At 40.5% G+C, this 14,909-nt stretch overlaps 1 long non-coding RNA gene and 1 pseudogene across 3 annotated transcripts in view; one reads left to right on the top strand and one right to left on the bottom strand.

Moving 5' to 3' along the window:
- LOC139178224 (uncharacterized) overlaps nucleotides 1-14,909 on the top strand; it is a 353,724-nt gene that overhangs the window by 29,689 nt on the left and 309,126 nt on the right. The window lies entirely within an intron of this gene.
- On the bottom strand, nucleotides 356-1,303 carry LOC109575299 (large ribosomal subunit protein eL8 pseudogene; annotated as a pseudogene).

Genomic DNA, 14,909 nt, shown 5'->3' with positions numbered 1-14,909 from the left:
TTGATCCCTCAGTTGCAAGGGAGGCTGGGGAATGTAGGCTCGAGGTAAAATTTGAAGAATTCTATTAACTAAGAGCAAGATGGCAAGAACAAATATAAGGGAATTATAAACTGTGTCTGCCATGATATTTAAAGAGAATTTAAGTCAAGACAGGATCTGTGAAAATATTTCTCCTTTTATGCTATTTATATGTGAGAAATACTAGTCTGAAGTATAAAGTATATACTTCCTTAGCACTCATGCAAGCATTTTTCATAATCTGTCCCTTGTCTCCCTTTTCAGTGATCATACCCTTTGTGCCAGTTCTTTTGACTGATTTGCTTTTGCCTGAAGAAACCCACTCTTACACCCCTGTGTCTTTGCACATGGTATTCCCTTTGTCCTTCCACATCATCCATCTGTATCCTAATTTAAGCTCGTTGGCAAAGCTGTATTGCTGAACAAGAGAAGCTTAGGCAGGGGTTTTGAGAATTTTTTTTTAAAAGAATTTTTTGTTACTTTTATGTACAGAAAGCTCAATGGTGCATACTCAGCCCAGTTTGGTGGCCAGCTCTTTGGCCTTCGCCTCTTCCAGCTTGGTGATGAGAGCCACTGACTTTGGCTCCAAGACATTGCCTCCCCACTGACGGTGGATCTCATTGTATCTGTCGTTGTAATTGGTCTTGATGGCTTCCACCAGCTTAGCCAGGGCACTCTTGTCCTCCGAGTTGACTTGTGTGAAGGCCACAGTGGTGCAGGTCTTCCTGTGGATCAGGCGCCCCAGCCGGGCCTTCCCCTTGATGATGCAGTAGGGAACCCCCATCTTTCAGCACAGGAGGACCATGTCATGAGCAATTACCACCAGCTGAGCATTCTTGTTCTCCACCAAGGTGGTGACAGTGTTGACCCCTGCTCGAAGGACAGGTGGCCTCTTGGTGGGCAGTTTGCTGGCAGTTTTCTTCTCCTCTTGGGCCAGCAACCTCTGCTTTGTCTCTTGCTTCGTCTCTGGACTGTACTTGTGGGTCAGCTTAAGTAGTTGAGTAGCTGTTTGTCGGTCCAAGGCCTGGGTGAGTTGGTTAACTGCAGGAGGCACTTTCAGCCGCTTATAGAGAATAGCCCTTTGCTGCTGCAGCTGGATGTAGCGGGGCCATTTGACGAAGCAGGTGAGGACCCTTTTGAGTTGGATAACCTGTCCAATGCCAAAATTCTTGGGCCTTTTCTCAAAAAAGGGGTTGACCCCCTTCTTGGCCTCCTGCTTCTTCACCACAGCGGGAGCCAGGGCCACCTTCTTCCCCTTGGCCTTCTTTCCCTTCAGCATCTTGAAGGGCTGGCATAGAGACAGAGAATTTTTTTTTTTTTTTAAACAGAGACACCCCCTTCAAGAGAGAATGGATAGATAAGCAGAGATGATTATTTGTTTGAAACCTCTCAAACCTTCTGTTCTACTGATGAGAGCTATGAGCTCACCTTCACACTTGAAAGGCACAGCTCCAGGTTCTAGACCCTGTTTATCCTCCAACCCCCCTGCAACATGAGGGGAAGGCCCACAGAGTTAAAGTGAGTTTTTGCTACGTAGAGATTCTATGACAAACCTAGGAGTTAAATGGCTTGGATTCTATTGGAAGATGTTATTGACTCATTGGGAAGCCTTCAGATACTCAATGTAATTAACTCCCTTACAGAATGCTAGTTTATTTTTTAAAACTTAGGCTGGAATATGTATCAGGCTATTTTCTTTCATTTGAGAATATTTTACAGTTGCCTACTGGTCATCAAAATTGAGTGTGTGCATGTATTCTAGAAGAGATATAAAATTCCTTTAGTTTTTTTTTTTTTTGGTTTATATTTCTAGTTAGAATAGAATTCTCAAGAAAATTTTCCAGATGCAACTATACTTCATGATATTTCTTTGAGGAAACAACAAATCAACAAAAACTTCCCATAAAATTTAAAGAACTCACTGCATTAAAAATATTTTTATTTGGCTGTACTGGGTCTTGGTTGCAGCCTGTGGGAGCTTTAGTTGCTAGCTGAAGTATGTGGGGTCTTAGTTCCCTCACCAGGATAGAACCTGTGCCCCCTGCAGTGGAAGCACAGAGTCCTAACCACTGGATTGCCAGGGAAGTCTCTTATTTCTATTTTTACGTATTTTATCCTTGTTATATCAGGAGCTCATCATTGTTCTTTTTTTTTTTAATGATAATATACTTGCTGTTTTATATACTTTTTTCCAATGGCCTCACTGATTCATTTACCAAGTAGATCTACTGGTTGAATTAAAAATGTAATATCATACGTGAATGAAAATGTAATATCGTAAAATACTCTGGGCTTCCCTGGTGGTTCAGATGGTAAAGAATCTGCCTGCAATGGGGGAGACCCAGGTTCTGTTCCTGGGTTGGGAAGATCTCCTGGAGAAGGAAATAGCAACCCATTCCAGTATTCTTGCCTGGAAAAATCCCATGGACAGAGGAGCCTGGTGGGCTACAGTCCATGGGGTTGCAGAGTCGGACATGACTGAAGCAACTTAGCATGACATATCAAGAGCATAGCCCCTGGCATCTAGGAGCTACTGATTTAAAGGCAGACGAAAACAGTGGCAACAAAAAAGTGATGTTCAAACTGGGCTACAGGAAACGCTTTTATGCTAGGCCAGTGTTTGTCCTCTTGACTCCATGTCTTCAGGTTGCCCCGTTGGTGTCTTTCAGCAGAGTTGTACATCACAGTGTGGACTCCCTGGTGGTAGTACTGGACCAGCAGTCTCCCCGGTCCTCCATGTGGAGAATGATGGGTAGGAAAGGTGCTGAGGTGTTGTCCTATACGTTCTCTCTGGGGTAGTGCAAAAGAGAGAAAGTGGGTTTGAAACCTCAGGTAAGATTTTGGCCTCTCTTGGCCTCAGTTTTTCATCTGTAAAATGGGGATGATAATACTTGCCTTATAAGATGATGTCATGATTATATGGAAAAGAAAAAAAAAAAAGGAAGGGTGCAAACACTTACAGCAGAGCCAGGCATGAAGGAGTTGGAGTTTGTCTCTTGCTCCTCTTTGTAAACCTCTCTAGCACACTCAGAACAGTGTGTTTCTCTCTGGAAAAAGGCTATATTAGTTGTTAAGCTGCTCCAGTGACCCAGTCGATAGACTAAGAATTATGGTCCCCGGAGTCAATCGACCTATTGTTATTAAATTGCCTTGGCCCTGTCAGTTTCTGGAGTTGTCATTTTGCACTGTAATTGATTTACAGTTTTCTTCCTACCCTTCTCTTGCAGATGTAGGCACTAGATGGCGCCATTTTACCAAGTATCAATGGCTTTCACACATGGCATAACTTGTTCTTCCACTTGTCCAGTGCTAAAAAAAAAAAAAAAAAGACAGTTCTTACAGTCTGCTTCAGCATAGCCACATATTCCAGGACATCAAAGAAATCCCTTTACAATTCTGTATTTCCTTCATTTATAATAGGGAATGTGTGATGCTTAGAAATCACCCAGAAGTTCACATATTTGATTTGGTTTAGGGGACAGAGAAAATTTGGAGTAGATTAAAAGGGAAACGATAAATTTGATTGGAGTGGGAAAATGAAATGTTTGAGGAAGAGTCACATAAACATGGATTACTTTGTTTAAAGAATGGATAAGTAATCTCATGGTAGACTCTAACAATGAAGTGCTTCTGGGGAAAAGGCTAAGCAACTGTTACTCTCCAAGAAGAGAACAAGGAGAAATGGGCTTCATGACCACAGGAGAGAGAGAAGTTAATCACAAGAAAGGATTTTTGAAACCAAGAATATGTCACGTCAAGAATGAAGAAAATTGTCAAAGCTTTCTTTATTAATGTGAAAAATAAATTAGTCATGGTCTCAACATGATTATCTTGAGGATTATTTGCAGTCCTGCTAGAAGATAGAGGAATGTTTTATCCTTTATTGTGGTGATTATTTGAAACCTGTGTAGGCTAGGGTGATGCCCATTGCAGTCTATTGGCACAGGCTAGGATTGGATATGACTTAACAGGAGAGCAGTGGTTTCAAAAGTGTCCCATTTTTATATGTATGTTACACACACACACACACACACACACACACATGCTATGTTTTTTTTTCTTGGTTTCTAAAATACCTCAGGGCTGGATGAGAGGGAAGGCAATGATCATAGGAAAAAAGAATCAGATGTCTTCCTTGACACTCATTTTAAAAATTATTTTTTATCTTTTAAAAACTTTTAATCTTGTAACAATTAACAATGTTGTGTTAACATTGTTGTGATTGTGCCCATTACCAATGTTGTGATAGTTTCAGGTGGACAGCAAAGGGACTCAGCCATAGATACACATGTATCCATTCTCCTCCCTAATTCCCCTCCCATCCTGGCTGCCATGTAACACTGAGCAGAGTTCCCTGTGCTATAGGTATTGACACTTATTTTTTTGAAACTCTCATTTGTTACTTATCATATGATTGTTCAGACTGTGGGTTTTTTGGTTGTTTGTTAGTCCTTATTTACACTTGTAATAGCTGACTGATCAATATGAGTACATATTCATGATTGCACACCAAGTCCACATGAGGGCACCAATTTTTATTTTATCAACTTTCTGCAGAGATTTGTCCAACAGTCCATCCAGAGAGTCACCCTGGGTGGATCTCCTTTTTTCCTCTCCTGCCCCACAACATTGGTATTCTTCCCTCCAGGGTTCCAGTTTCACCCTGGAGAAATAGCACTTGACTTTTCAGGTCCTTCAGATTTCTTAGGGCAAATGAAATATAAGATAATAAAACTCTCCATTGCTGATAGTGACTGGCCCTCATTGCTTAGCTTAGCTATATTATGCTAGCAATACTTTATCTTTTCAAAGATTATTTAGCAGGAAGGGCTGAGGTGGAGATATAGAGAAGGTGTTAGTGATGGAACATTGGGATGAGGTGAAAAAAAAAATCCAGTCCAGCAGTTTTTTCCCTTGCTGATTATAGATGTAACACATGTTCATTGTAGAAACTTCGGAAAAAACACAGACTAATGTAAAAAAGAAAGCAAAATCATTCTATATTCTACTACTTATAGATGACAAAAATTAGTATTTTGAAATATCTCCTTCCATGTAACTACAGGAATTTGGAAAAACTGAGCCAACTATTTGTAGAAAACTGGTGTAGAAGATCATTGAAGGGTTGAAAGGTGAATTTTTAAAAAAAAATTTATAGGAGTATAGTTGATTTATAATGTTGGGTAAGTTTTAGGTGTACAGCAAAGTGATTTTTTTATGCATATACATATATTCATTCTTTTTTAGGTTCTTTTCTCATATAGGTTATCACAGAATATTGATAGAGTTCCCTGTGCTATACAGTCCTTGTTAGTTATCTATCTTATATATAGTAGTATGTGTATATTAATCCAAGCTCCTGATTTATGCCTCCCCCACGGTTTCTCCTTTGGTAACCATTAAGTTTGTTTTTAATATCTGTAAGTATCTCTGTTTTATGAATAAACTCATTTGTATCATTTTTTAAAATTGGATTCCACATATGGGTGATAGCATATGATACTTGCCTTTCTCTGGCTTGATAATCTCTAGGTCCATTTGTGTTGCTGCAAATGGCATTGGAAAGTCTTTTTCATGCCTGAGTAATACTCCATTGTGTATGTATTTATGTGTGTGTTCCACATCTTTCTTTTAAATTTTATTTAATTAAAAAATTTTTGACCATGCTATGTGGCTTATGGAATCTTTGTTCCCTGACCAGAGGCTGAGCATATAATAATGCTAATACTGGTATATTAACCTGGGATTGGGTTTTGAGAGTGATGGCCTGGGAGCGTATAGATTATAGAGTTAGATAAGGCAAGAGTTTGCTACAATGAATATACTTGCCTGTGGTTCAGTATTTAATGTTCTGGCAAGGGCTCTTGAAGCCACTCTCTGTACAGTGCTGGATGGCCCCTGGAAGCTTGGGAAGAGTGATGACTGCCACATTGCAGGAGATAGAAAGGCCAGAACTACCTTGGCATAGTATCAAGCAAGGGATCAAAGTCTCAGAGCAGTGAGCATATGTGCCAGTTATCAGCTTATTATCTCTTAGCTCCAAATCCACTTTTTTTTTTTACCTTGTGATTTTGGAGCTGGACTAGGTAATCATTTTTTCTTTGTCATCTGGTACAATATTAGGCTTTCACAATGGAGGGTGCTGGAGGGATACTGCACAGCATAGGCGAGGAAGGAGCTTCTCTTTCTGGTTTCAGCATGCTTTTTTTCTTTTTCTTTTTTCCCTGCTGGTATGGCTACTTAACAGTGGGCAGAGGCCCGTTGGTACTCATTCCCCTACAAGTTGCTGCAGGAATCCAGCAGGCTGTTTGCTGTGAACTAGCTCCAGGTCACTCAGTAAACTTTACAGGTAAGGATAGGAGGGTGACTGGTAATCAGAATGTTTTGGTCCACAGGGTTCTCCCATAGAAGCCAAGTGATCATGGTGTAATCATGAAAGAAAGCGATGGGCATTCTTCTAGAATATTGCTACATTCATATAGCAGAAAGCAACAACAATACAAACTCCACATCTGCTGGTCAGCAACCTGATTTGAGTTGCCACAATGGAGAGTCATGGCCAGTCACCCATTTTCCAGACTGAGCCAGTTCACAGACTCAGAGTTCCTTGATTGAAGGGCAGCTGGGTCACCTTGGGAAGGACTTTGTATTGTTGCCACAAGTATATTCTGTAAATCTCCTCTCAAGGCTTCTCACCAGTCCTAATGGGACTGGTGCCTATCTGCTAGAATAAATGTGCATTGAGTAAAAGACCTCTGGGTTTTACTAGATACTGGCTCTGTACTAATCCTAATTTCCTGGGAAGTAAAATGCTAGAGATGGTGACTGCAGCCATGAAATTAAAAGACACTTGCTCCTTGGAAGGAAAGTTATGATCAACCTAGATAGCATATTCAAAAGCAGAGGCATTACTTTGCCAACAAAGGTTCATCTAGTCAAGGCTATAGTTTTTCCTGTGGTCATGTATGGATGTGAGAGTTGGACTGTGAAGAAGGCTGAGCGCCGAAGAATTGATGCTTTTGAGAAAAAGTGGTGTTGGAGAAGACTCTTGAGAGTCCCTTGGACTGCAAGGAGATCCAACCAGTCCATTCTGAAGGAGATCAGCCCTGGGGTTTCTTTGGAAGGAATGTTGCTAAAGCTGAAACTCCAGTACTTTGGCCACCTCATGCGAAGAGTTGACTCATTGGAAAAGACTCTGATGCTGGGAGGGATTGGGGGCAGGAGGAGAAGGGGACGACAGAGGATGAGATGGCTGAATGGCATCACTGACTCGATGGACATGAGTCTGAGTGAACTCCGGGAGTTGGTGATGGACAGGGAGGCCTGGCGTGCTGCGGTTCATGGGTCGCAAAGAGTCGGACACGACTGAGCGACTGATCTGATCTGATTTCTGAAAATGCTAGCAAGGTCTGGTAGTCAAAAGTGGGGGCTTATGGTGGTCAGATGACAAATGGAAACTAACTCACAATGGCTCCCGTTGATTCATGGACCTTTCCTGTGGTTGTTTTCCCATCTCCTGAATGTAATATTGAAATATACACTAATGGCAACTGCCGGAATACCTATACTGGCTATGTTACCCAGCAGGCAAGCGACCTAAACCAGCAGTAGCTAGCCAAAGGGAGAGGGATCTAGAATTAACGATGGAGAATCATAAATGGATGGTATTGGTTATAGCTTCAGGACCAACTGTAGCGGTGGAGACTATGATTTGTCATACTAACTTCCTTCTGTAAAAAGAATCATACAGCTAATAAGAATAATGATAAATTATAGAGCTCATATATTCTTACACTATTCTAGGTGCTTCACATTTATAAAGTCAATCTTCAAAAAAGTCTATGAAGTTGGTAATTATAGTTTTACAGATAAAGAAACTTGAGACCTAAGTTGTAACTTAATGATTGAGAATTGAGAGGGATGTGGATGATAGAATACTTTTAGCATGGAATAATCCAAAAAGAACTCATAATAGACTTTTGATCCTTTGCTTCAAGGTGGATTGGATGAATAGCAGATTTGGTGATGGGTGGGTGGATGCAAAGAGAACAAGTGTTCCAGGTAGAGGGAATGGAATAAACAGATGTGCAGAGGGAGCAAATAGAGATGTATTCTGGCTGAGTAATACATACAGGAGTTTGGTTAGAGAGCAAGACTGGTGATGGGAAGGAAAGGGAGATAAAATTTTAAAAGTAGAACTGGGTCATCCTGGGTAGAGTTCTGAAGTCAAGTTAAATTTTTTGAATTTTATTTTTGGCAATTACAGGGAATGACAGGATTTTTAAGGACATATGTGACATGATCATAGTGCTCTCTAGAAGAGTGGTTTCCAAATATCAGGTGGTAAAACTAATCATGTTCTGGCTGCCTAAGAATTATTTGGTTCCTGAAGGACATTTGCTCTTGTTAAAAACATTCGTAAGATGTTGATTTACCCCCGAATGTCTTTGATATTTGCAGGACCATTTGGTTCTGTCCAAAACATTTATAGGACATTTGGTCTATGCCGAAGGCCCTTGATATTTGGTCCTGTCCAAACTGTTTGTAATGGACCAACTATATTCATGGATGCTTTGGACAGACCAAGCCTCTGTGTGGATCACAACAAACTGGAAAGTTCTGAAAGAGATGGGAGTACCAGACCACCTGACCTGCCTCTTGAGAAACCTATATGCAGGTCAGGAAGCAACAGTTAGAACTGGACATAGTACAACAGACTGGTTCCACATAGGAAAAGAAGTATGTCAAGGCTGTATATTGTCACCCTGCTTATTTAGCTTATATGCAGAGTACATCATGAGAAACGCTGGGCTGGATGAAGTGCAAGCTGGTATCAAGATTTCTGGGAGAAAGATCAATAACCTCAGATATGCAGATGATACCACCCTTATGGTAGAAAGCAAAGAACTAAAGAGCCTCTTGATGAAAGTGAAAGAGGAGAGTGAAAAGTTGGCTTAAAGCTCAACATTCAGAAAACGAAGATCATGGCATCCGGTCCCATCACGTCATGGGCAATAGATGGGGAAACAGTGTCAGACTTTATTTTTTGGGCTCAAAATCACTGCAGATGGTGACTGCAGCCATGAAATTAAAAGACGCTTACTCCTTGGAAGAAAAGTTATGACCAACCTAGACAGCATATTAAAAAACAGAGACATTATTTTGCCAACAAAGGACTGTCTAGTCAAGTCTATGGTTTTTCTAGTAGTCATGTATTGATATGAGAGTTGGACTATAAAGAAAGCTGAGTGCCAAAGAATTGATGCTTTTGGATTGTGGTATTGGAGAAGGCTCTTGAGAGTCCCTTGGACTGCAAGGAGATCCAACCAGTTCATCCTAAAGGAAATCAGTCCTGAATATTCATTGGAAGGACTGATGCTAAAGTTGAAACTCCAATACTTTGGCCATCTGATGTGAAGAACTGACTCATTTGAAAAGACCCTGATGGCTGGGAAAGATTGAAGGCAGGAGGAGAAGGGGAAGACAGAGGATGAGATGGTTGAATGGCATCACTGACTCAATGGACTTGAGTTTGAGTAAACTCCGGGAGTTAGTGATGGGCAGGGCCGCCTGGTGTGCTGCAGTCCGTGGGGTCCCAAAGAGTCAGACACGACTGAGCAACTGAACTGAACTGAAGCTTCAAACTTCTTTTGGCATAGACAACTTGTCTTATGAACCAAATATCTCATGGGCTTTTTGGTTTGGACAAAACGTCTGCTAACCATTTGGAGACATTTAAATAATACAGACCTCTGGGACATGCCTGAGGAATCACCAAGCATATGTCTCCATTGACTGTCTTTTCCCTTCTCCCTGTGGCCATGTTCTGCTTCCACTTTTAAGTGAAGGCCCCCATTTTTCTTGCTCCTTCACATTTATTTGTGATATCAGTTAACTGTGACTTCTGGTAATGTACCTAGTTTGTCTGAGGTTATTCAACTCAGGCCTCAAATGTTTGGCAACCTTAGCTTTTTTCTTTTCCTGAGATGTTGCTAATAAGAGTCATGAAGAGTCAAAAAACTGAGTCTTTCTGATAATTTTTTTAAAAAGAGAACTTTTAGGTTTCTCTTTTTCCTTTTCTTTTCTAAGCTAAATAGTATCTGTCCTTTTAATGGTTTAACTTATGTCATGGTGTCAGACCTTTAGTATTCCATCAGGTTCTAGTTTGCATGTGATCCTCTGGGATGGTGGCACTCAGAATGGCTTATAGTGCTTTAGATATTCTTTTTTAGAAATTAAAAAAATTAAAAAAAACTTTTTATTTTGTAATGGGGTATAACCAATCAACAATATTGTGGTAGTTTCAGGTGAGCAGCAAAGGGGACTCAGGCACACATATACATGTATCCCTTCTCTCCCAAGCTCTCCTCCCTTCCAGGCTTCTGCTCCAGATATTCTGATCCACACAGACTAGAGTAGGACCATTATCCTTCCTCCCCTAAACTAAACTGGACTCTAGGTTTCACAACTCAGATGCATTCATAGCACAGCAGCTCCATCATTCTGCTGCTTCTTTTAAAACCATCTCTGCTAAAGTCACTAAGACTTTCCCATTCTAGCTCTTTCTTATCTCTCTTTCAACAATTGTATGTGCAGTTGGTTCCTAAAGAGTTACTAGTGAACTGGGCTCACTACTTTAGCCAATATATTATCCCATCTAGTTTTTTGGTGATGGGCAATTTAGTGTAATATTGCCACAGTTGTGATTCCATCTTTTGCTCTCATTTTTTTTGCTTAAAAAAATGAGCACAAAATGCTTTCTTCAAAAACACACTAGATTTGGTTATATTCCTTTACTTTCCCCATAAAAGTAAAAAGCAAACTGTTTGTTTGTTTTGTTATCATTCACAAAGAATAAGAACTTTCAAAATGGAATTTGGCTTTGTTCTTTAGCTGACAGGAATGTGTCCTGGTCATTAGCTTTTTAAAATTTTGGATAGGTAGACACAGAAAAGAAACTTGGAACTCAGGTTGGTAAAAATGTGATAATGTATTCTTCAAAAGAAATTAAGATATAATGCATATACCATAAAAGTCATCCTTCAAAGTATGTAATTCAGGGGTTTTTTAGTATAAGGTTGGCCAAAAAGTTTGTTTGGGTTTTCCCCCAAACAAACTTTTTGGCCAACCTAATATATTCACAAGGTTGTGAAAACTGTCACCACTAATTCCAGAACATTTCCATTACCTCCAAAGAAATTTTGTACCAGTTAATAATCACTATATAAGCCTCTTTGTCTCCAGCCCCACTGGATTCTGACTTCCTGTATTATCTATAGATCCCTGGGACACACCTGTGAGCCTTGCACTCTGAGAGCTGACTGGCACAGGTTTTCATTGGCAGCCTAAATTGTGCAGAGGAGAATCTTGCATTTACAGTGTCCCAACTCTTCGTCTATTCAACTATACTGGATTCTTAGGAAGAGAGGAACTCGTTTTTGACAGAAAATGAGAACTTTGTTCAACATCATCTCTTCCACCTGGGCTTCAGCTTTTTCAATATTTATGCTTCTCTTTACAGCCAGATGCCCATTCTCTTTAAAGAAAAGAATCAAAATAGAAGTTGAGCAGTACTACTTTCTCTATGATCTGCTAACATCGCACCATAATCTCTATTTGACAGATTTACGTCTTCCATGTTCCTGCCCCAAACAAAATCACACAAAAATCTTACTTTTCTTTACTGTCTTTTGCATCATTTGTGCATTCTGGGGGTTTCCCTAGTGGCTCAGCTTGTAAATAATCCACCTGCGATGTGGGAGACCTGGGTTCGATCCCTGGGTTGGGAAGATCCTCTGGAGAAGGGAACTAAGGGAAGGGAACCCACTCCAGTATTCTGGCCTGGAGAATTCCATGGACTGTATAGTCCTTAGGGTCACAAAGAATCAGACACGACTGAGTGACTTTGACTTTCACTTTCTGTGCATGCTGGGCTTCAGCCTTCCTGACACAATTCCCATTTGATCTGTGCCAAATTTTGCATGTAATTTTGACCATGGGTCCCCTGACCCCGTCTGTGGTATGTATATTCTAAATCTGAACTTTCTAGGACACTATATATGTGGGCACATTTATCCTTGCTCTCTTTTTTTCTTTCCAGGAATAATTTCTGGAAGTTAGGTCTGATTTTTATTGTTGAAAGTCCCATCCTTCCTGCAAAATCTCCCCTTGTAGGACCATAGACTGTGGACCCACAGCTATGTTTTCTTCCTGCCATAGGGCGAGAGGGCTTGCCTCTGACTATATCAGCTCTCCTTTCCATAATGGTCATCACTCCAGGATGACAAAATCCCTTGCTCCCCAAGGTTCCTGTTACTTCATCCTCAGCAATACTCTCCATGTTGGTCCAGAAGAGTAGTAGTAGTCTCATTATATCCTCCACCTCTGAGAGATCATACTGTCAGGTTGGATTTGTCAGATGTACCTTCATAAATGGACTTGGACATTATCTTTCGAAGACATTTGTAGTATGTGATCATTTGTTCTTTTATGAACATTCAGGAAGTGTAACTTCTATAAATCGACCTGAGAGCAGGGATGAAAGGAAGGGAGGAAGCTTGTATCCTGAGCCGATGGACAGCAGGGCCACATAGACATATACCTTGTTTCTCCAGAAGATGATGCTATTATAATCACTACTTTTTGGGAGTTGTTAGGTAATTTATTTACTTTTCCATACAGATAGATGATTAGGTTGGAATTCTAGCGTTACCATAACTGTATGACTTTGGGAAAATTACCTATCCTTTCTAAGTTTAGTTTTCTTTGTAGAATGAGAATAAGAATGCCTAGCTCATAGTATTTGTCATAGATTAAAGATGGCTGCAATATTTTTGAACACTCCTCCCACTGAGAGGTAAAATCTATGTCTCTGCTCCTTAAATCTGGGCTCTATGGTTGCTTGACCGATAGGATATAGCAGAAGTGACAGTGTGCCAGTTTCTAGTAAGAGACTGGCAACCTCTACTTCCCCTTTATAGGAAAAATTTCTCTAAGTGTCCTGAGTTACCATGTAAGAAGTCCATATACCCTGAGACCACCATGCTAGGGCCTCAGTGTAAGACAGTCCTAGCTGAACTCAACCTTCTAGCCATCTCCACCAAGGCTATAAACATGCAAATGAAGCCATCAAGGACCTTCCAACCAGCCCATCAGCTGAATACCACCCAGTGACTCATTGGTGGCAGTTGATTTCATGTGGAACAAAGGAATTGTCCAACTGAGTCTTGATTGAATTCTTGACTCACAGATTCATGAAATATAATGATGAATATATACATCATTAACTTTAACTTATTGTCTTAAGTTATTCAGTGTATGGTGTGATAGAAAATTAGAATTTGGTACCTGGAAGTGGGGTGCTTCTCTACTAAAACCATAAAATGTATGGCTTTGGAACTAGGCAGTAAGCAGAAGCTAGAAGGCCTTGAGGAGCCTATTGATAAAATCTGGAAGACCATTGAAGATAAAAGCTGGTGAATCCTAGAAGGAGGGAGAAAGTTGGTTTTGGAGGTTGGAAAAAATGTGATCCTTGTATAATGGAGGAAAGTTAGACAATATTGTTGTCTGCAGTAATGTGGGAAAATAGAACAAGCTGACAAACTGGTGGTTTGGCTCAGATTTACTGGCAGCATACTGAAGGGGCCAGTTGGTTTCTTTGGGCCACTGATAATAAGGTATGGATGTGCTGTGCTTAATCGCTCAGTCATGTTTGGCTCTCTGCAACCCCATGGACTGTAGCCTGCGAGGCTCCTCTGTCCATGGGGATTCTCCAGGCAAGAAAACTGGAGTGAGTTGCCATGCCCTCCTCCAGGGGATCTTCCCAACCCAGGGATCAAACCCAGGTCTCTCGCATTTCAGGTGGATTCTTTACTGACTGAGCCACCAAAGTTTTGGATGGAGAGACTTAAGTGTGAAAAAAGAAAAAAAAAGAACTTTTGCAGTATTCAAACAATTTTTAAAGGAACTATAAGGACTTGGGATTTAATGGGTTTGAAAATAAAACTTTCTCATTCCTTCTTCTCTATTGGTAAAGACCTTTGAAGTAAGATCATATAAATAATATGGCTGTAAGACCCTTTGTTAATCTTCTAGAAAGATTTAAAAACATGTCTAGAACTAGAAAAAAGGCTTCTAATTATTCAGCCCAAGGCAGAATAATTATGAATCACTCTGATTCAGCCCAAGGCAGAGAATTAAAGAGATTAAATATATTTAAAGATATTAAAGAGATTTGTTGATGTGGCTTTTATTTAATGAAGTACATTCCAGTGAAATTCATAGAAATCCCACGAAGTTTTTAAGAGAATTGAATTGATGGACACTCCATCAACTTTGACTGAAAGGAACAAAGATAATTCAAAATAAAAAGAGCTCTTAAATTTCAGTGGGCAAGAAGCTATTAAAAAGGCTACTGTACTACAACCACAGGCTAGTTCTTATGAAAAAGGCAACTTGGTTCAGAGCATGGAATCAAGCAATGTGGAACACAGGTCCTAGGGAACATGACTGGACCCTAACCCGGGCACTGATGATGTTTGCACGCTAAATTGCTTCAGTTGTGTCTGACTCTTTGCGACCCTATGGAGCGTAGCCTGCCAGACTCCTCTGTCCATGGGATTCTCCAAGAAAGAATACTGGAGTGGGTTGCTATGTTCTCCTCCAGGGGATCTTCCCAGCCCAGGGATAGAACCTGTGTCTTGTATCTCCCCTGTGTTGGCAGGTGGATTCTTTACTATTAGTGACACTGGAAAGTCCATATTTAACATAATCATATATTATTTAGAATTATGGCCTTTATTGGGCTTCCCAGGTGGTGCCAGTGGTAAAGAACCCATCTGCCAATGCAGGCAACATTGGAGATGTGAGTTTGATCCCTGGGTCAGGAAGAT

The sequence above is a fragment of the Bos indicus genome, chromosome 21 (genome assembly GCF_029378745.1).
Source record: "Bos indicus isolate NIAB-ARS_2022 breed Sahiwal x Tharparkar chromosome 21, NIAB-ARS_B.indTharparkar_mat_pri_1.0, whole genome shotgun sequence".
Lineage (NCBI taxonomy): Eukaryota > Metazoa > Chordata > Mammalia > Artiodactyla > Bovidae > Bos > Bos indicus.
This window is presented reverse-complemented; position numbering and strand designations above follow the sequence as displayed.